The sequence below is a fragment of the Struthio camelus genome, chromosome 1, assembly GCF_040807025.1.
Source record: "Struthio camelus isolate bStrCam1 chromosome 1, bStrCam1.hap1, whole genome shotgun sequence".
NCBI classification, from domain to species: domain Eukaryota; kingdom Metazoa; phylum Chordata; class Aves; order Struthioniformes; family Struthionidae; genus Struthio; species Struthio camelus.
The window spans coordinates 78,976,006-79,003,179 of NC_090942.1; the positions used below are offsets into that span (position 1 = coordinate 78,976,006).

At 43.1% G+C, this 27,174-nt stretch overlaps 1 protein-coding gene and 1 long non-coding RNA gene across 8 annotated transcripts in view; one reads left to right on the top strand and one right to left on the bottom strand.

Moving 5' to 3' along the window:
- Positions 1 to 2,079: 2,079 nt before the first annotated feature.
- PRR5 (proline rich 5) overlaps positions 2,080 to 27,174 on the top strand; it is a 94,935-nt gene continuing 69,840 nt past the window's right edge. For 2 of the 7 annotated variants that reach the window (XM_068951527.1, XM_068951558.1), the window contains exons 1-3: positions 2,086 to 2,254; positions 2,596 to 2,678; positions 26,631 to 26,766. The gene's annotated coding sequence lies outside the window, so the exon portion shown is untranslated. Of the gene's footprint in view, positions 2,255 to 2,595; positions 2,679 to 26,131; positions 26,273 to 26,630; positions 26,767 to 27,174 lie in introns of those variants that run through there. The other 5 variants (XM_068951536.1, XM_068951566.1, XM_068951573.1 and 2 more) reach the window with 4 other exon arrangements.
- LOC138065790 (uncharacterized) lies at positions 5,620 to 9,951 on the bottom strand. Its single transcript, XR_011138859.1, has 3 exons — positions 9,800 to 9,951; positions 5,843 to 5,926; positions 5,620 to 5,732 (listed from the first exon to the last, which is right to left on the bottom strand). It is a non-coding gene; the product is annotated as an uncharacterized lncRNA (long non-coding RNA).

Below are 27,174 nucleotides of genomic sequence, written 5' to 3' on the forward strand. Positions count from 1 at the left end.
ATTGGGATGATATTTCACCTAACAAAGGTCAACTGCAAATGAATCCTGCAAAGTAAGGCCCTGCTCCTGCAAGATTTTCCTACCAGCAGGGTCCTTGTGCCCCTGCTGCTTCTGAAGTGGTGGCAGAGGTCAGCTGGGCTCCGAAGGGGTGCAGAGAGGTTGTCCATTCAGATCCAGGTGTGATCCTAGGGCCTAGTCATTAAAATCAAATGGAAAGCACTAGTTTTCTGCTTTTTATGCTTGCTAGAGAAGATGTTTAAGCAAAAAGAAAGTGTTTAAGCAAAATTTCTGGAAAACTCCAGAGCTAATGCAATCTGCATATTTCTGCTTTACTAACTAAACAAATATATTTGAGACTTCTGATGACAAATGCAGAAAAGAGTTCCCACCAAAAAAGAAAGGCCTCATTTCATAGTGATTTCGTAACACCTCTGGATCAAAGACCCAGCTCAAGTTCCTTTGTATGTGAATTAACTGTGCTTTAATCATTCAGTTTAGACTTTCTAGAAATGACACAACTAAAAAGGAAACAGGCACTGATGAACGCGTCTCTTCCAATGGCTTTACCTCATGCTGAGTACTACCATAGGAAAAAATGGCTATGGTACTGAAGAAAAAATGCCAGACCTGGAGAGAAAAGTGCTCCCCGCTCCTCAGAGATTGCCTCTTCTTTCCATTGCAATCAGGGTCCTTACCCTCATTCCTCCACCTCAGATTTAGAAGGGCAAAGTTATCTTCCCCAGATTTCTGTGGTCAGTTAAACTGATGAGAAATCATGGCTTCTCACTATGCAGGAATGTCATTTTATTGGTCACATGATTCTGTGACTACTTAGTCCTGGACTTGGTTGTTTTGCAGTTAAATCAAAAAAAAGACATCATGAATTCTGCAGGTATAAATACTGAGTGACAACCGATGCAGCGTTGTTGTCCTCTTTCCAGTCAGAAAATAGCCAACTGCGTGCTTTTTTTTTTTTAATCGCTTTAAGAGCAGAGCAGAATTTGGCCTGAATACTGAAAAGGAGGACTCGCTCTTTGTACGGCCATTACTGCTTCTCCCTGTTTTAATCCTGTTACCTCCCTTCATACAATGTTACTATACAAAGTGACTGTAGCCTGAACAACTACTGGTTCAGTTCAATATACGAAGTCACCAGCGTCCAGCTTCCACGGAAAAGGAAATAAACTGAAGTGCAAGCAGCCTCTTTTGAGATGAGGCAGACCATGTATTTTGAAGGCGACGGTACGGTGACACGGTGCGGTAGCATTAACACGTGCACGTACCGCCACCCGTGGAGACCCGCGCCCTGGCAGAGTTATTCCCTCACGCAGGCCAGCGGCAGCAGGTAGGAAACCAAAGCGTCGCGCCTGCCAGCTCCCCTAAACGAGCTATGATTTGATGTGGCCGAAACTCGTGGCGGATCTGATTTGTATAAAACTTCCTTTGGTTTAGATCCCTGCAGGGCGTATTTTAAATCCAACCACTCAGATCAAAACTACCAGCTGCCCGACCAAATGAAACCGCAAGTTTTGAGGCACAGCCGTAATAAAAAAAAAAAAAAAAAAAGGCGATTTCAGGCCGGGCTCTGAGCTCTGGTGGACCGCCTCGCCGCCGGCTGCTGCCCGCGCCCGGCCCGGCCCGGCCCGGCCGGCCGCGGCTCCCCTGCCCCGGCCGGCCGCATCGCGCTTGGCCGCCTCCGCCCGCACCTGCCCCGCCGGCAGCAAATCCCCGACCCGCCGCCCTTCCCTCGCTTCAGCGGCCGCGGCTGAGCCGCTCGCTGGGGCAGGGAGGGGTCTGGGCTCTGCGGCTGCCCTGCAGAGCAGCCCCGCGCCCCGGCGGCGGCCGCAGCAGCGGCGGCGGGCGCGGCGGCGAGGGGCCCCGCGGCCGGGGGGGAGTGGGGGGCGCGGAGGGAGGCGGGTAGCCGCGCACGGAGCCTCCCCGGCGGTCTGCGGCGAGGGTGGGGCTTCACGGATTTGGGGGGGTTTTAGGGTTTTGGTTTTTTTTTTTTTTTCCCTCTTCCCGCCCCTCGGCCCGGCTGGCGCTGCCCTTCCCGGCGGCGCGGCTCCGCCCCCGCGCGGCTCCCGCGGCCGCGCAGTGTGCGCGCGCGCTTGTGCGCGCGTCTCGCCGCCGCCGCCCGCGCTCCCCCGGCCGCGCCGCGCCGCGGGGGCCGCAGCCCGACCCCGGTCCCAGTCCCGGTCCCGGTCCCGGTCCCCGCCGCGCCGGGCCTCGGACGTCTTTCCCGCGGCCGCGCACGGTGAGTGGGGCCGGGGGCACCTGCGGGCGGCGCGGCCGCGCACCCCGCGGAGGGGGCGCCCGCGGCGGCCCCGGGGGGAGGCGGGTGGGGAGCGAGGGGTTTCTAAAGCAGGGTAAGGTCGGTCGCAGCCCTGGAGGGGGATCGTCGCCATGGTGTGAGGGGGGACTTGGGGCTTTGTTTGCTCCGTGGAATATAACTCTAATCGCTGTTTATGTAATTAGCTGCTGTTAATTCTGGGTTGCTCTATAGACCTTAGGCTCGCAGTTTTCGCTCTCCGCATGAATATTGAATTAGTGTTTGTGCAGACAGTCACCTTTTTTTTTTCCTTTTTTTTCCCCCAGTCTGAAATAGCTATCTCAGGTAACTGGAGTTGACTCTAAATGTGATGCCTGTGGGCTGACTCCTGTAAGCCTTATTCACACAAGTAAGATCTATATGCATGAGTAAGATTTTTGCAGAATGATTTTGCATGTTTCCATCTGTATAACGTTCAGTAGCTTTTGCAAGAGATGGGCTTCGTATGCCTCGATTTGTGTGCGCGTGTGTGCAGTCGCTGATAATTTTGGCAGTTTGCAAGTAATCATTGATAAAGATCTGGTGTCTTCATTTTCTACAGGAATATATTAAGTTGGATGAATGCCCGTGTTTTAATATTGTGGCAACAAGAAGAGCAGGCAGCCTTAGAAAAAGCATCAAGGAAATGATTTAGCTTTTCTAGCGTTCATAATTTCCAGCCAGCGTGCTTTTAAACATTTCATTTTAAATTGCAGGAAACAATCAGTTTTTGTATTTGCCAGCATGCTGATTAATAATGAAACGATATGATCTTGAAAAAGCCTAAAAGTAAATGTTGATGCTTCGCTTAAAATGAATAGTGAGGCGGGAGAAAAAAACCAAGAAAACTAAGTCTCACACACCTATTAGTCCTCTCTTTCCTTCTTTCCTAATAGCTATTAGGTGATTATTAGGCAATTTTCTTACAATTTGAATAAATGGAGTAGTTCAATATAGACCATTTATAGAATAATAAACACGTCTGGCACTTTGTGCCTAGTTGTACTTACAAGGGTGGTGCTGCCTAGCAAAACTGTTCTTTGTTCATAACTTCTCTCTTAGCCAAAGAACAGCGTATCTAAAATTTAATTCCAGGAGTTGGGTGAATGCTGCATCTAACTTCAGCTTCCCATGGTAGTCTATTAATATTTTACTTACTATGAAACACATATTGACAGGGATTTCATGTGTATGGTATCTACTATTGATTGAGTGACTTGATGCCTCATCTTTCCTTTTCTTATTAATGATCTAATTAGGGGAAGCCTCTGGAAGGAACACGGAGTTAAGACCTGTTCCCAGTGGATCTGCAGTGAAAGACACTGCAAGTCTAAGAAGACTTTCCAAAAGAGCTCATCACCCAAAACAGAGCCAGGTTATTAACAGCGTTAGGCCTGTGTTTAGGCTCTGGAGTAATTAGCTAGATTTTTTGACATTTTTTATTGTTACTGTTTTTGCGGAAAGGGTTATTTTATTATTGTTAAAGTTTTCTATTGGAAGTTCTTCAGCAGACCTTGCTAGAAATGTCTGTGCAAGTCAGCAGTGTGGGTCAAGTTCAGAGGCTCCCGGTCTTGTGAAAATCAGGCCCTAAGGACTTCTGAAAATCTCTTCTTTCACTTACAATCACTTTTCCTCCTCCCTGATTTGTACTCTAGAGGCATTTTCTTTTAATTTTTTTTTTTATGGCAGGTAGAATTGTAGTTGTAAAATGTATCCATAATAAAGAAAGCCAGTAAGATTACTTTTTTTTTCTTTTTTTAATGTAAAAGCCAGCAGGATTAATGTACTACTCCATAAATACACATGGAAAAATGCTAGATCTGTAGCAGAACTTTAAGCGGCACTTAATCTCTGAATGAAAGTAATAGGTAATGGGTATTTCCTGTTTCAACACTAGAGTTAAATATTGTAATGGAGATTAACTAAAGCAAGGTAGATACTGAGCCAAATTTGGAGGCTCTGACGATTTATACCAGTTGATGTTCTGGCCTACTTCCTTCTTTGCCTCTAAGACATCATTTTTGCATATGTGTTTGATAATGAACCACACATGCAAAACAGAAAGGGTGTTCTCTGAGGAGAAAATCAAAGCTTTTTTGCTGTGCTATAGTGAGGTTATAATTTATGGCACATATTTTGATCTCACATACTTCAGTGGAAACTGGTGAACTATGCTTAAGTTGTGCCCAGGTTTGCACAAGTGGTTGATCCCATACGTGGGAAAGAACGTAGACCAGAAAGCAAGCTCTTGGGGCTGTTTCTGACCGCTTCACAGCGTTTGAGGTGTTTTAATGCTACTACTAGAAAAATGTCTTTGGATTAAGATCAGTGAATATTTCGCCTCTCCTCTAGCCCTTGCCCTAGTGTCTCAAGGAACTGCTGAATTACGAGAACTGGTAATTATCTGCCTACATCAGGACTCATTGACTCAGAGCACGAAGAGCTGAAAATGACAAATGCTTATGAAGAAGCGGGTCCTCTCTGGGGTGTTTGCTTTCCTTGTGCCTTGGTAGGATAAGAATGGGAAATTGGGGTATGGAGAAAATGGAAACTAGCTAGTGCATATCTCCCACTTGGAAGATGGAAAATACTATATGAGGATTGTTTGAATGAAGTACTGTTGTTAATTTCTATTGAAGAAATTGCTTGCCTATTCAAGAATGTGATGTTTCAAGTTTAAGCCACAGATGATTTTAAAGCATTGTTTGAGCTGTGTTTTAGGTCTGTTCCAGCAGAAAGGTGAGTGGAAGTCTTTAATTAGGAAAAATAATAAGTACAGATTTTCCTGTTTAAGCATTTTTAATAGCTGCAAAATTTGTGTATATGGGAAGGAGGAAAAGGGAGTAAAATGAAGTCAAGCGAGGAACTGTGTTGTGAGGTAAAATTCTGATATCGTTCTTTCATGCCACCCTGCAAACACATTTGCATTTAAAATTTTCAGGCAAGCCAAACTGCAGGAACAGTGCAGAATGCTAAGTAAAACCTGACAGCTAAATCCGAAAATGTCACATAGTGATCCTGGGCATTCCCTTGCTTGGACAATGGCATTTAAGAATGATACTTGTAATGATTATAGATTTACTTAAAGGCGACTTTGACACAAAGACAGGTGCAAAAAAAAAATAAGACATCAATTTTATTCTAAGCTATTTTCACTTCAAAGATGTTTACGTTCTGTCGCATTACCCTGTGACTGCTGGGAGACTCACAGGAACTGTAAAATCCCTTCCTGCCCACCAGCTAGCCACAATATACTCCTTTATGTTGATCAGGCTGAAATACAATCTGCTTGAGCAAAGGAAGAGTGATTTGGGGCTCAGTGTTGATCTGGAAGATATTGGGTATCACCACACACATACCTTTTATACTGCTTGTGTGGACAAACAAAGCAGCAGCTCTTTTGGGAAACTTGGTGATGCAGCTCCTGTATGAGAATAAAATGAACTTATGCTTACTGCTGGCATGATGTAAAAGCCAAGATGATGACGACTGAAGAAAACATGAAAGGCTTTGGAAGAGCTCTGTCTGTCTTACCTTTTCATGTGCAGAACTTAGGTGTCTACAGCTCTCAGCAGTGAGCTGTTCCTCAGTGCAAACAGATCAATAATGCGGAAGAATCTAATAACAATGAGGGACGGAAGTAGGGAAAATAAAATGAACAACAGGTTAACATGCATATTGGATGCGAAAGAGCACACACTTGCAAGACTGAAAGAAACCAAGGGTCCATAATCAGACAGGGCTGTTGCAGTGAAGCGATAACGTACGGCAATTCAGTTGTCCATCATAGCCTGATTATAAATGAAAGAATAATAGGCTTTACATAAACTGGGTGGGTGCATCTGGCTCACTAGATTAAATACAGGACACCTACCCTTTGAAAGGATGAGAGGGAAAGGAAAAGAGCAACAGAGCTGATCAGGAGACCAAAAGGACTGATATATGAACAATGATTTAAAATGATTAATATGTATAGGTTGTCTAAGAGGTGACTGAATGGAGGCAGTGACACCAACAATCTCGGGTGTGGCTACTCAAAAAAGGGATAAATGGTTTATCTCTTACCAAGGGGGTCTAACAAGACTTAATGGGCTGCTAAAGAAAATATAACTTGAACTTCAGAAAAGCTTCTTGATGGAATGATCTAGTGGGCTGTTAAATAATCTTCCATGAAAAATGCTGGTAGTGTTGCTGCTTGGGTTTTCTTTTTTACGTGGAGCTCATAGAAGCCTGGAAAATGTACTGCAGGGCCGGCAGCTCTGAGTAACAGCGCCCCGGCTGCATTGTGACTGCGCGTTAGGGTATTAGAATGGAGACTTTGTTGTCTAGAAACAAGGATTTTTACTAAACAGGACAATTCGTGTGGGTGGAGTCAACTTCTGAACTCCCCTCTGTGGTCTGCTGAAAAAGATGGTCATACCTTGATAGCTTGGGTTATATGCCTCTAGGGAGGGAGGTAGACTGGATGAATTAATAGATCTTATTCCATCTTTAGCTCCTGGGCACCTGTGAGCCAGGAAATATATGAGCACTTATCTTGCTGGCAGCTGAAATGCATGCCGTTATTCTGTAAAACAAGTAATGTAGCATGTCATATGCCTTTTTGGCCACACAGCAAGGGAAGATGGAGGTGATGGAAGATACTTTCCTGTGGTGAGCACAGCAGCTTAGACTGGAAATACTGCTTGCTTTACATTGACTCTGCCGTTTTGTATCCTTGGTCCCATCTAGAAGTCTCCTCTTGAGGAAATCTATGAAGTAGAGCTATCTACTATGAAGTAACAGACTTGGGGCATTTTCCTGCTTCAAGTTGCAGCCATTAACAGCAAAAATAGACCCAACATTGTGTACTTGCAGAAATGTGAAAAGCAACTTCAAAGGGGAGTGCAGCTATCCTGAAGTTGTAGGCACTGCACAGATTAGAAGGGCTGATGGCCATGATCCAAAATGCACTGAAGTCAGCGAAGAGATTGCTTCTTTAGACCAGTTCTGAGATTTTTGAACCCAAGATCTTATGTTTGCTTATACTTGAATTTAATGAAATTGTTTTGGGATTAAGATATTTTTTAGACTGTTGTCTGAAGAATATGAAGAGCTGCAGAAATTGCAATTTGAAGTTAAAGGAAATTAGCAGGATCATATTACTGTGTAGTGGTTGTTATTCTCCGGTTTCCTTCTCTAGAGGCAAAGTGGGTCAGTTCAAGAAGTCTCCTTAAGGAGACAACTGAGTAGCCAACTAGTCTGATAAGGTACCTCCCCAGGCAGCTTGATGCCTTTAGTGCCTAATCTTTCCTCCACAGGATTTCTTGTCGTGTCCCGGACTAGTTTATATACATTAGACATGGCCTTATTGCAGAACAGGTGGAGTTATAAATGTTCCAAGATGGTATGTTGTTGCTAGATAGGGATATTTTTATTCTGACTCATGGTGACTGCTTTAAAAATTGGAGATTGTTTGACTCGCTTCAGCTTGAATGGTTTATCAGAAGTCAGGCAGGGGGGAAAAAAAAATGGCAAACATTTACAACAGCCATTTAAGAATGACTCTCCTGTCATTAAATGTAACTTAAATCCCAAAGCTTCCTCATCTGGTGACTTGTAACTGTTACTTTTATTTACTTTATTGCCCATCTGAAGTAGGAAGAAAAGAAACTATGAAATTTTGTTGCCTCTTTTTCAAAGGAAATCAGAACACTTAGAAAAGTTAAACTTCCTTCCAGAAAGGGCGTTAATCCAGCTTGGATGTTCTTTTTCATCCCCTCCTTAAGCCAGTACTGTTGGTTTTATTTTAACGATTATATTAATTTTTTATTCTATAAAATATCCCTTCCAGGTTCTCTCCTGAAAATACAGGACCACATCTTTTCCCTTGATTAACTGCATATATCTTGATTTAGATAAATACCAGAGAGCTGACTGAATATGGTAATTTTCATTGATTCCAGTGAGTAAATAACTACCATCCAGTTGCCCATGTAAGAGGAACACCTACTGTTGTCTGCATTAGTTTATAGGTGTGAATTGGTTGTATAGCATTAATTAGTTTTTTAAAGTACAGGCACTAATGATACACAGAGTCTTGCTTCACTCCTGGCTGCTCCAGTGGTTGTTAGCCTGGCTTTGTGGTCATGTGAGAATGGCTTTGTTACCAGAATTTTACATTCACTGGGGTCCGTTAAGATCATCTTCTCCCCACCGCCCCTCTTCCTCTGAAGCACCAGGCAAAGACCACAGCTGGCAGGTTATCAGACTAAAATAGTTGATTGGCTTGGCTTGGCATAACAAAATGTCTACTAAATAAAGCCTCATTCCCAGTTTATGTATCCTATCAGTGAGGCCTGACTCTGTCCAATTTGAAGTGCCAGGAAAAAGAGATTCTTGTGGTAATTCTGGCACCCCTGAAGATAGAAAGTATTGGAAATTTTGAGAGAGCCTGTTCTCATAAAATGTCCAGGCAAGTTTTGTGAAACTGAGAAGCTTGGAAAGTTCAGATAAGAAGCCAGAGGTTGGATTCAAGCTTGTGAGATTGCTTGTCTGGATCAAGTTTGGCATCACAGCATGCTTCCCAAATTAATTTTCCAATGTGTAATGCCACTGCGAGTCGAATTTCCTTTTTATTCTGCATGACTTTTGTTCATTTATCATTATTAAACAATTTCCCGGGACACTCAGGCTTTTAAGTGTGTGTTTGTATGACTACCAGAAGTGTCTGCGCTTACACAGACAGGATACACAGTATTAGCAGAGGCTGGAAAATAATTTTTCCCTCGCCTCATCTATAACACTGCGTATACCTTGTTACCGTCGTTTTTCAAAGTTTGCCTGAAGGTCTCGTATGAAGAATGGCTGTGGGCAGCCAGGAACAAGGTGTAAGGTTTATGTTAGCATAAGCATATACAGTAAATGCTGTATTCCTCTTTATTTTGCTTTTTTTAGAGTCAAGTTCCTAACATTGATAATACGCTGCTATATACCCTGACGTTGTCTCTTTTAACTCTCTTGCATTTACATTTTAATCCTGTCCCTCTCATAATTATTTTGTAGCATGCGGAAAATCCCGTAGATGCTAATTCTGGTGGCCTCAGTCATGCTTATTTAACAGATAGTTCCAGTCCCCCAATTATCTGCCTTAATATCTATTGTCTAATGGTGACTTGATTTACTGTGCCTTAAAACCCCAGGGTTCAGGGGCTAAGACCACGCTGTGCTAGGCAGAATACAAACACAAAACAGTATGCAGTCCCTGCCCTGCACAATTAACACTTTCTTTTTTTATGACAAAATAAGCAATTGAGGGAGATTCCCTTTAGCTGATCTCTTCTCCAGAACTCTCCAGACTCTCAGCTGACACTTTAGCAGCATTTTGATATCCTAGAAGCTAAGTATCCAGTGTGGGAAAACAATTTAGAATTGAGCACCACTGGTATGAAAACAGGTTTTACACCCTGAGGATGGTAAAAACTGTGAAGAATTTAAGGATATAAAGCTTACCTCTTGTCTGTGTGCTAGGCAGAAATGTGATGCTCGCGTTCTCTTTTCTTGGCCTTTCTTTTTCTCTCGTTCAAGTAAATGGTCTGAGGAATGCATAGGCAAAGTGAGCCTCCCTTGTTGCCTTGTTTGCTTGCTTGTTTTAAGTTTCTGTATTCAGTGTTAAACAGTGAGAGAAAAAAACCACCACTAAAAGTAAAGATATCCTGTTATCACATAATCTTGTGAAAAAGGATGATCTGTTTCCTGCACAAGTGGTCAAACTAGAGAGGTTCTTTACTGGCCCTAAAATCTGTAAAGGCAAGAAAAATGATAAAAGCCTATTGAAATTACCCATCACCACATTGTGGAGCTCAAACTGTGGAGCAGTCTGTGCCTACTCTTTGAAGACTACAGCCTGAATTGGGATTTTCTAGATGAGATGAGTTTCAGAGGCAGAGTTTGGGGATGTCAAAAGGCAGTTAACTGAACCCAGACTCTCTTCTAAACATTTTTTGGTTTTCCTTTTTTTTTTTTTCACACAGGCACTCGCACGTACACAGACAACTGTGTACAAACACGTATAGATACACATGCTGACACGTGATGTTTAATAGGCTCAGTATACATGTTGGCATGCCTCTTTTAAAGCAGAGGCCATCCCTCTAGGCATTTTGCCTTGTGCAGCCTTATATGCGGAATCGCGTGGAGTGTAAATCCCTCAACGATGTGCCTCCAAAAGATGTGCCATGTGTCTAGATCGTGACTGTCAGGCCGGTGCTTGAAAAAGTGCCTGGGGAATGCCACTCTTCCCTTCACAAGCCAGCAGCCCCAAAGAGGCACATCCACATCCCACTTGGCTTTGGCGTGTGCTGCTGTTGCTGGCAGGTGCAAGGAAGGATGTGCGCCGCTTTCCGCTGCTGGGATGTGCCCTCTCCCAGCGGTGGCTTAATGCCCCTTGCTTCGTGCCCTCTTAGGGAACGTGGGGAATATCACAGCATCGTGAAGCACCCTTGAAACAGCTGACACTTCTGTTAGATCTCTTTCGACATGAGCGTACCAAAGATCAGTCAGATGTGTTTGATGGAGCCTTGAAGAGCTCAGAATAGCTTTTTGTCTGTTCCTATCACTGAGCAGCATTTGCATAGCATGGGCAGGACTGCCTGTGGTCTCATCTTTGGCTCATGGTCAGCTATGTGAGCCCATTAACAAACAAACAAAATCTAGCGGTATGTTGTGGTTTGGAATAGCCATGGCAATTTGGGGATCTCCTCCTGAAGGTATATGAAGAGTTTGTGCAACAACTGTCACTGCCCTGGGTGGCTCTGACAGCCCTGTGCTTGCGTTCAGGGAGCCCAGATGTAAGCAAAGAAAAGCCAGTTGCTTAGGCTCCCCCCCCCACCCCCCACCTTCCCCCTCCCGCCATTTCTCCTGCATCTGCTCTGTTGCACCAGCTCCTATCTGCCTCTACAAATGAGACAATAACGGAGAAGATGTTCTTGGGCTGACAGATTAAAGAAGAGGAAATGGTAGTGGGTTTAGTGGAACCTGAAAACTGCTGTCACCACTGAGGAGCCCAGCACAGTGTGCTGGGACGGAAGTGAAAACTGGGGCCGTTGGTCACGTTGCCCAAAGTCAGGGTGGACTTTTTGAGCTTACTTAAACAAGAGTTACTTTGCTTGTGTCTTAGAAGCAGGATGGCGTTTAGCTGACTCTGCAGCAAGGCCCCTGTTTTCCTGCTTTGGAAAGAAAGTGAAAAGCCTGGTGTGTCCTGCAGGTCCTTCTCCAAGTAGCAGTCAGTTTAGTCCTTCATTTATTACTATTGCTTGCTAAGGGAAATTCAGATGCGTGATGGTGTTTTGGGCAGCAGCAGGCAGTCTCTGGGCACGGCTAGCTCGGCGCTATACTGCGAACAATTCAGGAGGTCCTTGAGGCCACTAGTGAGCGAGGTGGGGTGAGTCTGAGCCTCCTCTGTTATATCTGAACAAGCGCTGTGAAGTCCCATAATGCCTATGCATTTAGATTAGTGAAAGGTAGCGATCCGTTTTGCACCATGTTTTCCGGTATGAATCCTGTCCATAAGCAGCACCATATGCCCTTTCCTTATTTTTTTGTTTTTTTTTCCTGCTGTATGAATGTTATTGTCTTGTGCTGTAGTTGCCAGCAGTACTGATAGCTCAGTCTTGCGTGCTGCCCTGTTTTCCCTCTCTCCCTCTTCCCCACCCCTTCCAATTACTCTGCAGTTTCTCCTGTGTAATAGTTGTAGGTGACTACAGTAAGCCTATTACTCTCTGGGGATATATTTATCTGTTGCTGATTTTACTGAATGGAACTGTGCATCAGCGTAAAAGATAAGACCATGTGAATTAGGATACTAGGTCATCTTTGTGGCTTTTATTTTCCGCTAAGTGGAAGAGTAAATATTGCAACCTTGGTGAAAGATAAGGGAAATATTTACTGCGGCATTTATGAATGGGATAACTTCCCAGAGGACACAGATTGGCCAGCGCTGCTGCACTCCTTACCTCAGTCTGTCTCGGTGAAATGCAGGTGCAGCTGTCAGGGAAGGGGAAGATGCATGCTCGTACAGCATCCTTTCATGCTGCTGCGACCTCGTTCCTGGCCGCAGGAACGCGGGACAGCGCGAGTGGGAACGAGGACAGGCTGAACTACCTTCCAGGTTTTCCCTCCCCTCCCAGGAAAAGCTGAGCCTCTCAAAAGTCACCCTGAAGCTAAAGCAGTTGAAAAACCCATCAGAGTCAACCCTCCACGCTTCCCGGAGAGCGGAAATCTGGTGTTGATACTAGTAAATTTGGGTTCAGCCAACACAACCCTTTGTATTCAGCCCTTAGGGTTATATTCCAGCTGTTTTGTTTTAGAACCAGCCTGGCTAACGCCTTCCTGGGGGACGAGCCTGCATCTTCCTAGGGATACTCATCCTGGAGAACACTCTGCCTCGCTCCGCAGAGGAGATCTCGTATTCAGATAGAAACAAGCAGAGTTTTTTGCTGAATTCAAAACCCACCTCTCCAGTGTGCTTGCTGGCTGCCTGCTGCAGTGTCTGATTTGCTATGGAGCCTCGGCAGTGCTATCGTCACATTTAATTGTGTGTTTTCTGTGAACACAAATGCGTTTGTGTTAATCTCACATTTTACCAGTGTTCTCCTCGACCCTCTGGTCTCCTAATTTTTATTAGATTTTTTTCTCAAGGAGGAAGTCAAATTTAGGGGAAAAGGGGAACAAATGCGTATTATCGATATCGGCCTAAGTTTTCAAGACAGGAAAATTACCATGTTCAAGCCCTTCATTCTTTCTGTTTCATTTTTTTTTTTTTAATGTATAATAAAAATTCAGATCCAGTTCAGCGTGTAAGTCTCCATGACCACAGTAAACTATGTAAGGCAAGAAGGACTCCTGAATTTCTTTCTTTAGTGAAGCCTGTAGGCTTCTGGCTAAATCCTGCTCCCTTGTTGATCTCCGCAGAAAGGCAGCAAAATATTTCAGCTCTTGAAGCCCAACCAGCAGATTGCTCCATTGATCATTGGAAAAAAATGTGTTTTGGGGGGATGTTTTGGGGAGCATTCTCTTGTCTTTAATTTTTGTATTTTGAGAGCTCTTTTGTGTATCTTTTCACTTTCTTGAGCACCTTTATAAGGTCAGAAACTATGTTTTAGAGAATGTCTTTCTTACTCTGTCTTTTAATTAATAGATGAGACCTACCAAACATCATCCCACGAATAGAACAGCAAAACCAAGATATTCCTGGTCTATTCACCTTTTATATATATGTGTGTGTGTGTGTGTGTGTATGTATGCTTATGGTAAACAATTGGAAAGAAAAAACCCAGGATTTTACAGCAGTAATATAATATTAATAGAAGGTTTTCAGCTTCTTCAGAGGCTTCAGAATTAATTTCAAGGCAGGGAATTCACTTTCAAGTTACCTTCAAGTAGAGGGCTGAAGAGTAAAAATGTTGCATTTATCCTATGTGGAGAATGGAACGGCAACCGCCCAGACCATCTTTCCTTAAGGGCCGCTGTGTTATAGTTGTCTTTGTGAGGTCCTCAGTATTCAGAGCTGGAGGCCGACTCAGTGTGAAACAAATGGAATCCACTGGTCTTTTGTGGCATCTTGTAAAAGCCTTTTTCTCCCACATCATTTGAAAATGCAGGGAAACAGTGAGGAATTTTCCTTTTTGTTTTTGGGTTGTCTGGCTTGCTGCTATGAGATGATGTGGGAACTCTTTTGCTGCTCTTTAGTTACCCATGGATGATTGTGCCTAGAACGTATACAGAGAGAACATATGCTGCTATTCCTGCCTATTTTTAATCATCTTGTTTGTGCTGCCTTCCTCCAACACCTACCTCAGTGAAATTTTGGTCCGTGACTGAGGCTCCACAGTTTGAGAACAATGCCAACAGTGAATAATCATTCCAAATCTGTAAACGCACCTAATTTAGGATATTTCATAGATGGTTAGAACCCTCTTTCTTAAAAATTGGAGGAAGATGTACTTGTTAAACTCACAGTTGATTTTTATTGAGGTGGAATTGCCCTTGACCTCAGAGTGAGTTTTGCCTGAATAAAGTCTAAGAAATGGTCCTGAGGCTGGTGCAGTCTCTTGAACAGTTTTTAGGTTTGGGGGGGTTGAGTTCCTTGGGTTTTTTGCCCTTCATTCTCTTTGCACGTTAACCTGTGGCAGCTTTCCAGCATTGTTCTCTGAAGGGCTGTGAAAGTACAGCAGTGCTCATGCTGCTAATTCAGCAGAGATTGAACGATAACATTTGTAAAGGTTAACGATCCTACTTGAAGATACATTCGTGCTCACCTGTCCTGCCTTGCATGTGAGCTTGTGGCTCCTCTCCTTTGTGCATGCTCTGTTTTTTACTCAGCGAAGGTGAGCGTTGCCCAAGTTGGCTATTGTTCAAGACCTCTTCTTCTGATTCACTTTTTTCCATTTATTTTCTTTTTTTTTTTTCCTCTTTGTTGTTAATACATGAGTGGAATAATTGATTCTCTGGTGTAAATACTGTGGCCCTGGCAAAAATCTCTCTCTCTTCCTTCCTTATAAGCGCTGTATAGATGATATGTCACCGTACAGTGCAGAAGAGAGTGAGAGACTAGGCTGCAGGTAAATCTGGCGTTAAAGCATGTACCAGCAAATATTATCCCACAGTTTTGACAAGCTCCACAGCATGCCTGGATATCCACACTTTTGCTTCTCTTTCATTATCGCCTAACTTTTCCGATTGTAATGCAGAGGTTTTGCAACGTTTCCCCAAGTTTAGTGTCATGTACGTTAAGATCTTATGGTAGTGCTGTGCTGTTGGATCTGAAACCTGAATCATGCTGCCATTCAATCACTTGTGGTACTGGATCTCCAGCATTTCCTTTGTTTTCATGGATGGCTGAAGGTAACTTAACAAGCATGAATCTCCAACTATGTTACCTTTTGTTGAAGAAGCAGTTTGGTTCAGGATTTAAATGACTCCTGTTAGTTGCATAGGATTGTTACCTGCTTATAAAAGGGTTGTGGAAAGGTGTAAATAGTGTTACATTAAAGTTAAGTTTGCATTCTCCTGGCACCAGCTGAAAACTGTATTGAGGCTTTTGCCAGATGATGCAAATTAGGCAAAGCAAAGGTTACATTGCAAATGGCAGCTGCTGAAATGAAGATGGCTGTCTTAGTGCTCTTGTAGATGCTTTTCTCTGATAATGAGCTCTGCCTGCCAGGTAGAAAGGATAGCCGGAGCTGATCACTGCTTTAACCACTTCGCTTGCATCCATAAGAGGATATGTTTCTAGTGTGACAGCATTTAAACAGAAGCTTAGACTGGTTTAAATAAATCAGTTTAACACTGGTGCAGCAATCTTGTTGAGGCAAAATTGGAGTGTTCCCATGAGCCTGATTAATGCTTTGGCAAAATGTTGCTCTTCTTTAAAAGTTCCTGTTTTGTTTTTTCTAGTAGCTCTTTTCCTCTCATCTCTCTGATGAGAAGCTAACAGTTGACGGTTTCTTTTATGAGTGTTTTTGTTGGCGTATTTCAGTATGTGCTCTCTAGGAGAACCCTGTGCTTTAATCTCCTGTGCACCTTCACTTGAATTTTTCCAACTCCCATAGCTCCTAGAGCTCAGGGCAGGTAGTCACCTTCCTCTGATCTTGCAGTCGAGGTGCAGGTGGTAACTCTTCCTTTGCTGATTTACTTCATTCATATGTAAAAATCTCAAAAGCTATGGCAGTTTTGGTAGGAGTGACTGTCGTGGCCAAGACATGACAACTGAGGGTGTAGTCTGTCAGGGCAGCCTGGAAAATGAAAACTGGAAAGAGAAAGACTCAACACAACCTTTCCATCAGGTCTGAAAATGCTCTTGCTTTAAAACATTGTAGTCTTCAAAGTGGGTGTAAACGTTGGCTGTGTTGGGAACCACTTGGATAGTCCAGGGTAACTCATTGCTTTTTTTGAGTGGAGGAGACGGGGGAAAGCATTTGCTAAGCTTTTGTTTTGTTTCTTTTTCTGGTGAATCTTTTTTCTTTTCCCCCATCCTTTCTTTTTGATAAAGATTTTTCTTTTCAGTCCAGCTGACACCAGTGTAGCACACAAGACTGCGCTGAGGCTTTTACATTCTTTTTCTGGTCCTTAGATTTTGGAACTGACAGTGATTCTATTGCTACAGTTGGTTGGAACGAAACGCTGCCCTGATGATTGGCAAACAGACCTTGTCTTCTGACTACGCGATGACTGAAGAGGAACTAGTAGGGGGGATGCTGCTGGCTTTGTAGGTATTTGGTTGTGATAGTGCATAAACAACTTCTGAGTTTTATGAACTACATTGTATTAGGGTTTGCGTCAATACATAAGAATAGACCCTTAAAATACATGTAAATGTGTATATTATATATGTGTGCGTGTATGTATACACATATATTTGGAATGTGAGTGTGTGTGTATATACATATATACCCTTATGTATATATACTCACATTCCAAATTAACAGCAAATAAGAGATCTGAGAATTGCTTGTTATTATCATGTGAGAAATCTGGCCTTATTTGCTTTGCATCTGTCCCCTGACTGTCAGTGGGTGCATGTGAATGTTGGTTACGCAGTGTACTCTCCTTCTCCAGGAGAAGTAATGGGTTTGAACTTACTGAAGACTCCTTGGCCAGATTGAAGGGTTTACCCTTCGTCTGCATTGGAGGTACGCAACTTTGAAATTTTCTTGGCGGAGGACAAGGCTCATAGGAAAGCCAGCAAGTTATTACTACTTGGGACAAACTTTCAGTGCTCGTTTCCCAGGGTGTTGCATATGCACCTTCCCATTCTGCTCGTTAAAAGGAAAGTTCATGCTTTTAAGGTGTTTGCCTTGCAGCCGTGTAAACTGAAGCGTTTTCACGGAATCACAGAACGGTTGAGGTTGGAGGGGACCTCTGGAGATCATCTAGTCCAACCTCCCTGCTCCAGCAGGTCCTCTAGAGCATATTGCCCAGGATTGCGTCCAGGCGGGTTTTAAATATCTCCGAGGAAGGAGAGTCCACAACCTCTCTGGGCAACCTGTGCCAGTGCTCTGTCACCCTCACAGGAAAGAAGTTTTGTTTAGCTGCAGAGCGTGGGGAGGAGCATGAGAGCTCCTGTTACCTGCTGGGCGTTGGCTTCCCGCAGCTCGGACTGTCCCTCCTTCCTCCTGCCTAGTCCAGTCCACACGGCTGGGACAGAGCGAGGGATTTCCTTTTACTCCCAGCACCACATATGGACACTGATAAGGAGGAGCAGCAGAGGTCTGGGGCAGATTACCCACTGACCAGGCTAGAGAGGGCTCTGTATCTCCTGGTACCAAACAATATCGGAGCTGGTACCCATGGGCCAGTGCTAACAAGGAGGCTCAGCCTCCTTTGGGCATCTGGTGAATGCCCAGCGTAGGCTGATATAGTCTGCCTCTTAATGGAGAAGCATGTATTAGATCTGTCTCTGATAAACCACCTGCTGCCCTGCAGGAACAGCTTCCAGATCCTCCTCTCCCTGGCTGATATGCTGGATTTTCTTCCTTATTTAATTTTTTTGTGTCTGGGGAGCCAAAACACTGCCGCACCTGCCTGCCATTCGCCTGTCAGGTCTGCCCCTGCCTGAACAGCTGTGCAGCAGTGGTTGCCATCTGTCTGGTTGAAGACAGATTGCTAATACGGAGAATCAGGAAGTAATTTAAGGCAAATTTAATTTGCTCTTTGAGTATGTTGCGGTCCAAGGAGCTCTCCCTCCTCCCCCAAAAGAAAAAGGAAAAAAAAAAAAAGAAAACGATGGGAGAGAAATATGGAAGAAGAAAAAGCTAGCTCTATCCTCCCCATCTGTCCTGTTGAATCACGCAGCTGTTTGGCCATGAACAGGTCGCTGTCTCTCTGTCTGGTCGAGATAGCCCAATGAATCACATCTACCACTGGAGATGAATACTGGTAAACAGCTCTGCCAGAATAAAGCATAACTTGAGGCAGAGCCTCCAACTACTCTAAAACCTTAAATATCCTGTCCCTTTGCTCTTTCCTTCCCTCCATCCCCAAGATTTTTCTGGAATTTGGGAGCCAAATAAAATTTCAGTGCACATACCCTTTCTGGATCAAATCCTGTCTCTGGGAATACACAGTGAGCAGTTGTGAAACATTAAAAGGTTGTCCAGAAGCAAAGGGTAATGATTAGTTCAGCTACAGTGGGACTGCCTGTGTGCTTAAAATTAGTTAAGCATGTGCTTAAACTTTATTAGATCAGGGTCTCCATCTGCTACGTGGTGCTGCAGTTTCTGACAGTCCCAAGCCCCTGTGGCATGGGACAGAAACTTTTTATATGCAAAGAATATGTATTTACTATCTATTGCTGTGGAGACGTGGAGACATGGAGAATAGGCAAATAGGAACTTCAAGGTTAGAAACTCTAGAAACTAAACAAAAATACTGGGAATGTATTTGTGCTTTTCCAAATGGCTTTATGTTTCTTGAAATCTCAGAGTTGGGCCCTTAAGAAGACTCTGAGAGGTTACCCCTAGCTCAAGCTGTAGGTAGTCTCCCTTTGCTCTCCTGGACCCATGGACTCTGGGGTGGGGGGAGTCATTTTTCATAACAAACTAGGTCCTGATCCAGTATCTGTTCCTGTCAACAGAAAATACCCTGTGGATCCAGGTCTAAAAATCCAGCACCAAAACTAATGTTACTTTTCCTCTCGTGATATCACTAATGTTCATAGAGACTTTCCAGAAGTTAGTCACTGGCAAGGGTCCCTTTCTAAGCCTGAAGGGCCATTGAGGCGGTTGATAACCCCCTGAAATGGCTCTGCACTTTAATTGTCACTGCAAATTTTACTGTTTCTTAGAGTCAATGTGTGGCTCTCTCAGCTGTTCAGAGAGGTGATGATGGGGTGATGTTATAGCTCTCTAGTATTTGCTCTGTAGGACTTTCAGCTATTGATGGCAGGAGCTCAGAGCAATGGCTGAGTTGAATCTTAGATGTTTTTTGTGATAGTGCAACAGTTGCTACTATTTCTGTCCAACTTTTTGAAGTTGTAGTTTCTTTTTATTTCCCATAAAACCCCTTCCCTACATACTGCAGCCAGCACACACAATCCTGACAGCGCTGCATGGCATTTCTAGTCAATGGCTGATTTCAGTGATGACAGATTTATGGAGCCAAAAATCTGCCAACTTTTGTCTGATAACGCCAAACCCACGATTCGTGTCTCCCTTAGCTTTGGCTAACTGAGGGATTAGAAATCCAGCTAGTGTTCTCCCACCAGCGTTGTACACTCTGCTATCCTGGGATGTCATCCTCACTGCAGCTGTAGGCAAAACTTCTCTTGTATCTTTTTCCCCTTATGTTCTCTGTTTTTTTCAGGGGTTCAGGTAGCAGCATTGTGATTTGACAACTGCCACAGAGGCAGGCCGTGTTACTAGGTTTTCTCGTGAAGCGTTTGACAGCAGCTGCTGTCTCATGCGTGGTTAGAAGTTGAGTCTGTTAGTACGGTAGAAACGGCTGGAGAAATTTAAGCAGTCACTGCCTCCAGCTGTTTGCTACCTTCTTCCACCAAAATCTGCCGCGTTGGTAGACCTGAATGTGAATCAGTATTACCTCTGGCAGCTTCACCGAAACCTCACGTTCCTTTGTCAGCATGCCTGAAACCACTGGCTTTTGCACAGAAATAGATTAAGCATATCACACATCCTCTCTGCGAACTTTGCTGTGGTAGAGCAGCTTCTGGCAGAAGGGGGTGGCATGGGCAGCAGCAGCATCATTTCTTAAAACTCTCTTTCCAGTCTTGTGGAGGAAGCCTTCCCGGATCTGACCTTTTTTTTTTTGCAAACCCTCCGTAATGAGCTTAGGGTGAATTGCTTATTTGTTTTTGGATTTTGTTTTTGTTTTTTCTTTTCCTTTTCCTTACATCATTAAAAGCAAGCGGCAGTTACCTCAGCTTTCAGGGTACGTGATTGTGGGGTGCTACGCATGCAAGATAGGAGTCCTTTTTCCTGCAGTCACAGTGATGTTGGAAACAGTCTTAGTATTATGATTTTTCACATCCCTTTTGCCCAGTCTTTCCCCCCATCAAAATGTTCCCCCTGTGCTCAGGGACTTGTGAGCATCTCTTTGCTTTTAAAAGTCAGCTAAGGATCCTGCATACATCCGTAATCGGGGTGCTGATGCTGGCATCATGAGGCTTAGTACTCCCTGCTGCTGCCATCAGTAACCCCAGGTCTCGTCTAAGAACAGAAAAAATGGGGCAGCTTTTTGCTCTGGCGTATACCTGAAAGGTGCTGAGCTTGTTGATTTAAGTGGAGAAGTTCACATTGATGTTGATGGGCCTTAGAGCATGTTCAGCAAAATCTACAGATTTGTGAAAAGGTAGGAATAGAGTTATGTACACAGGGTTTGTGGGGTCGTGACCCGTTCGTTACTTTTTTCCGTGCAGACTTAATATTCTTGCTGCATTGGAAATCGGTTTTGGCTCCATTCTGCTAAGAGATGCCTTTCCCTCTCCTTTTGCCTCTTCCAAAGCTTGTTGCTGCCAGCCCTGCAGGGCAGTGGACTGGCTGAGAAGGTGTGATTTGGTTCTCCAAGCTGGTTACGAGCCTCGCAGTTGTCCGTGATCCATCAGGCTTTTAATCTCTCCATAAAGAGTTGCTGTTGCTCTTAATAGGAAGCTACTGTTGTTCACTGCAAATGTTTTTCACAGAAGCAGCTGCTTGAAGTGTGGCCTGGCACCTCTGCAGGCAGCAGCTGAGCACTGGGCTTGGAGAGGGGCTATGGGGAGGCCAGCACTTCTGTGCCGTGCAGGAACCGATTATAAATAGGAAGACAAATCGATATGTTCCCTTATATTTTTCCACGGCACAGCAATTTCTGGGAATGAGAAAGGAGGTGAGTAAGGAAGGTTTGCATTTTATTAAAATGGAAAGACAGCTGAAGGCAGATGCCTCTTTCTTTTTGAAGAAAAGGCTGCTGTGCAAAAACCTGCATGAATTTGCTCGGTTTTCAAATACGGGGTAAATCAGTTGACAGTCCCTGTCAGTCAGCCTGCTAAAGTGACTGAGCCAGCAAAGAAGACCCAGCGGGTGCTCAAGTGAAATTCTTCCAAAATATTCTCTTATTTACCCTCAGCTCCCAGTAAAACTGTTCCAATGCTGTGGCAAAAATTCATGAGATTTAGTTGCTTTAATAGAAGCGGAGAAAAGGCCTTTTTGTTTCTTCCTGAAGTCACTCACGGAAAGTTCAAAGGGAGCTTCTAATGTTTACTTACACTGCATTCACCCATCCAGAAACTCTTCTCCACGGGTTATTTGAAGCCCTAATGTTTTATTAAAATCACTGTGGGAATGTTGACTCTAATGTGAATTCTGTACATGGGATGCCTGTAAAACCTAGGTGCTGATATATTAAATATGAATTCGGCTAAAAATGATGCACATTATGAATAGGACTTTCCAGTCTTTTCCTGCTGAAATTGTTGAATGTTTTTCTGTAATTTTCACTAAAAGCAGAGCCAGGGCAGTGCAGAAAGCTTTTAGAAATATCAGCATACAAAAACATTTTTGAACTTCAGGAGCATTGCTGTCCGGATTGGGTTTTTTTTGTCTGCTTTCTCATGTGATAGTCATCCCTTGAAAAACATGTTACTGTTTTGCCTCCATGATTAAATTCACAGCCGGCTTGCAGTGCAAAAACACCGGTAAGGATGCAGTTGCATTTGCAGGCTTTGATTGTGAAATATTTTCACTTGTGAATTAAACATTTGCATTATTCAGTAACAAATAACAGGAATTATTACATAACTGGTTTCCAGTGGAAGCAGATTCTTTTCCAGACTAATTGGTCCTGTTTGGTGATAGACTGGGGACTGTGGGAAGGCCCTGGCGAGGTGTCACAAGGTGAGTGAGTGCTTACAAAAATGGACCGCCATTCCCAAGGAGTGTTTCCGCCTTGGCTTAAAGTACTGCAAAATCAAATTCACAAGTCTACGCCCCTCCATGCAACATACTCTCAGTAATCTGTGCTTGCCTTGTCCATATTATCAGTTAGTCTTTATACTTAAGACTGAGACTATGGGAAATGAAGAAAGAGAGGTTTAAAATATGAATTGGAATTACTGGAGTTTTAAGTGTGGAGCAAGTCATAACCTAAGATAACAGGGAAGACATTTTGGTGTTTTTAGACTAGGTTAATCCTGTTATTAGCACTTTAAAGGTTCTTTCTTAATTATTTTATATATTCTAACTTTTTTGTTGTCCCTGTGGAGTAAAATCTGACACATTTTAATGCAGAGCTTTCTAGTTTTTTATATGACTTCTTTTAAAAGTAAAAAACAAAGAGTTTTGAGGAGAAATTATTCCCTTTAGATTTCCATCTTCATAAGTTATATCTTCAGAGATATAAAGGCAGATTAAGTGCCACTATTGCAGCAGAAAAAAAACCTCAGAGATACATAGAAGGGAAACAGATTGTCAGCAAAAAATTTCAGCTAAGAGAAGTCAGCATTAAAAACAGTCATACTGTTTGGTTGAGGTACAGTGTTGCCCCAGGGAAAGTCAACAGGAGTTCAATTTCTGTAGTGAGAATTCATCAGAATTCATCCTCCAGTTATAATTTGAATTTATAATATGAGTTTTAATTCAGTTGAAGTGAAACTTTTTTTTTACAAAGGCAAAAGATCAGGGAAATGCAACCCAGAGGAAATACTGGCATCTTCTACCTCTAGCAAAAAAAAAAAAAATATTTTAGAGCTGCAAGTCCTTCATAGATCTGGAAAAAAGAGTGACCCAAGGTGCCAGGGAAGCCAGCTATAGCGTATGCTGAATCGCATGGTTTTGGTCATTGGAGCCAGTTGTACACTGGCTTATTACACAGTCCAGGAGGGAGAAGGGCAGAAGTGCAAAGGCTGCTAACTTCACAGACTGAAATGAGGCTTAGCCACCACAGAGCAACATCTACATGTGTGTAACTCGAGGAATAAAACAGAGAGGATAGATGGCACGATTTATAACCATGCCCTTTCCCTTCATCCTTCCCACGTATTTTTAGTTGACTTAGCGGAGCTTGCAAAACTCGGCGAGTAGTGACCAAGCCTCAGCAATTTCCAGCCGCTGTCACCTCCCTGCTCTTCCTGGTCATTGCAGCCCCAAATGAAAATCCTCCAACAGAAGAAGGTCTGTAACTTCGCTGCTGCAGCTTTCCACATAACAGAGCTCGGTCACGTCAGACTGCCAGGCTGACTAGTTTAATTACAGTCTGCACGTCTGTTTAGCGTGTTGATTCTTGGCTTGCACTTTGTAGACTGCAGTCACTGAAATGGAGGAGCCTATTTGCTGGTCGCTCGCGGCTGAATTGAAAGACATACCTGATGATACCAGAAATTAGAGTCTATGTGGCTGATTTCTCTGGCCCTAGCTAGCTAAGCAGAAGGTGTAAGTGGGCAACTCTGTCAGCTCGAGTGAAATGTTGATTTACAGCAGCTCCAGCTGTCATTCCTGAGTAGGGCCTGACACTGCCTCGACTGAAGAGTTCATACCGTGTGAGAAAATGAACTTCACCCACACTCACAAATAAGTTAAAGTACAGTCACTTGGAAAAGGAAGGCCTTCATTTTAATGCATTATTTATAAAGAACCTGTGGTGCCTGATTCTGTCTTATACGACGTTTTTCAGTACTCACTAGTATTTGGACTACTCTAACTTCTCTGTCAGGACAGGCATTTTGAATTTGAGCAAGTTCCAAATAACTGTTCTTTAAAGCAGAATTAGTACACCAGCCATTGTGTACCTTTTTCTTTTTCCTTTGCCTCACGTACTGAATGTGTCTGAAAAATGACGCTGCCCTGTGGCTCAGAGCAGTTTGAACTTAACTTGGATTCATGGCAGCTTTGGGGTCCAAAGCCTCTGGAGTCATGTTTCTTTTCTGTGTTGGTCAGGAGGTGTCAGGTCTTAAAGCTACAAAGTGATGGTTATGTCTGCAAAAGTATTTTGAGTTATTCACAGTGATCTGTGAAGTGCAGTGGTTCCCCTCGGAGATTTGTATTGCTGCTTTCCCTGCAGTAAGGTAGAGGGATAGGTAACTAGTGTTGTGCCTGAGAAAACTGTAAAACAGTCCTGAAATATCACCTCTGTGAAGCACTTGGTTAAAGCATGCTATCGGTACTCGATTACAAGAGATGGCGGTATCAGTGCTTGATAACAAAAGGCTATATATATTCTTGATAGGCTTTTCCTGCAAAAGTACCATACAGACTGTTCTGCCACTGCGGGGAATATGTTTAATTACAAGCTCCTAAAGCTTTTGTACAACAAAACACTTTTGTTCTTTTTCCTTTCCCCATAACCTATAAATAGTTTGCGATGTAGAGGATATAAGATGAAAGCAAGATAAATTTAATTCACAGGTTTAAAAATATATATATATACTGCATGCATGCATCAAAGGAATAGCTGAGCTTTGACCATCAAAGTTAGATTGATTTAAATTAAAAAAAAAAAAAGAATTTGGAGTTTTGTTCTGAAGTAACCCCCCTAAAATCCTGAAAAAATAGCACTGTGATGTTTTATGTTGTTGGTTTATTATCTCAGTTGATCAAATTATCACAGGCTATAGACAAAATGGAAATTTTTTTTTTAACTGCCAGCACTGAAATGTCAAAGCAGGATCTCCAAGCAAATAGGTATTTTCATAGCCATAACCGTTTCTGTCTGAAAGCAGTAGGGTTTCTCATACATGCAGTTAGAGAGATGATTAAGTGTCCTTTTTGTTCCTCTTTTAAGTTTTGGAGGGGGAGCAGGGGCGGAGGGACAGGACACACAAAAAAAATTCATGACGAAACCTATTATTTTAGACTTTGCTCTATACTTTGATAGTACCCACTTCCAGCAGAGCTGAGTTGGTCATAGCTTTTGAAAGAAGTAGGTGTCCTGACCATTCTAGCAGTTTTGGCAGAAGCTCCTAATATAAACTCAGTCGTATCATAAAAACTTTGCTTTTTAATACACCTTGCTTTGCCTAGAGCAGTTTTTCATATAGTAGTACAAAGTCCACTGTGTCCACAGAAGTTCTGCTAGAATAGTATGTTCATATCCAGTACACTGTGTCTGTATTTTGCTTAAGCATTTGCAATACCTACCTCACTTGAAATGTGTACGTGTCGTCTTTCATCTGCATCTTTGCAGCTGAAAAGGTCGCTGTCCCTGCCTTGCCCCCAGGTACTCAGAATATCACTCTGTGGTGCCGTAGTCTCCGTACTGGAGATAACTTCTCCCCTTCTCCGAGATGTCTGCTGAGCTGCTTACGTCTGTGCTGCTTGAGTCATTTGAGTCAAATTGTACTGACTTAGCACAATTCTGTTATTTCAACTAACGTCTCTGATTTTGACTAAAATAAGCAGTAGCAGAACAAAGCTCACCTCTTAAGAGCAGACGAAAAGGGTGGGGGCATGAGGTAACTATTTAGTTCCCTCAAACTCATGAAAGATAAATCTTCAACTATATTTTTTAAAACACATGAATTTATTTACACCCTTGCAAAGTGGGTATGAAATGCCTCAAAAGCAAGAGTATTTTGTATTCAGGATATGCTTAGTCAAAAAAGGCATGTAATTATGCTTAGTTAGATTTAGGGATGTGTTGAGCTGGTGCAGATGTTGGTGCATGCGTGTATGTGAATGCGTCTGTGTGTGTGTATGTATGTATTATAAATATAGGGTTTGTTATCTATTGACCAGTGATTAAAAAAAAAATCTTTAAATTATGGCAATTTTTATGTTGAGGTTAGGAGTTGCATAATAATAAATTCTGTACTACACCAAGGTATCCAGTTTGGGATTGTTTGTTGTGTTCATAGTCATCTCAGAGAGGCACTTCAAGACCAGCTCGAGCCAGGCAGTGATATCAGTACCACTATTTGAAGTCCTAACGCAAGAATTTCCTGTGTTTCTAAATGATGCCTTGAAGATCTTTTGGGCCTCATTGGACAGCTCCTCTTCAGAGGTGACCACCATAGATCATGCAGCATATTTCAGACCTTTTCTCTCTCACCCCCTGGTTTCTGGAATGCACAACCGCTTGCAGTATGTGTGCTCATGGAAACTGTCAGCCTTGCTAGTGTAAGTGTAGCTCTTAGCACTGATGTCAGTGAGTCAGTGCTCTATGAGGAAAACAAAACAGTTTGCACAAAAAAGTGCAAGAAGAAATGTTCATTTGTATCGCTGATGAGATGAAACAGCACTAATTAGTTCACTTGTTTTCAGTTCTCTGTGTGCTTGGTATGAGCTTATTAGTGCACTCTTGAGAAACAATTCCTGGATTACTAGTACATGCAATACTCTTCTTCCATCTTCTTTTGCAGAGCTGCCTTTTTTGCAAGTGGCTGAATTTTTCAACCAAATTGTATCACCTGTTACAATTTTCATGTGACTCTTGGAAACCTGTTGCAGAGTCTTCCCCATCTGCTATTTAGTCCTGCTTTCTTCTCTCTTTAGCAGGTAAGTAAATGTTTCTACAACGCTATCTGCAACTGTAAAATGTTTCCAATTTCAGACCACTTGGAGGGTTCATTTTGTTGCACTGACTAGGGTTAACATCTCTCTTGAGACATCTCCCACAGATCCCACTGTATTATCTGCCATAGAAAAGTATCTGAATAACAGTGCAATACTTTATGATTTTTAACGTCAGCTCGTGTCAGCCTACCTCCCTCTGGCTTTAGTGCAGCTTTAAAAAACGGTATGCATAAACTTTCGGTTGTCAGTCTAGTCACAGCTGAATCAGGGTTGAGAGCAAGCAGTATAGAAAATTGCAGGAAATTCTGCTCTCTGAGAGGAGCCTCTAGATAAAATTCATCTCCTTGGGGAAAAAAGCCTTCAGAGAGCTGGAATGGGTAATAGAAAAGC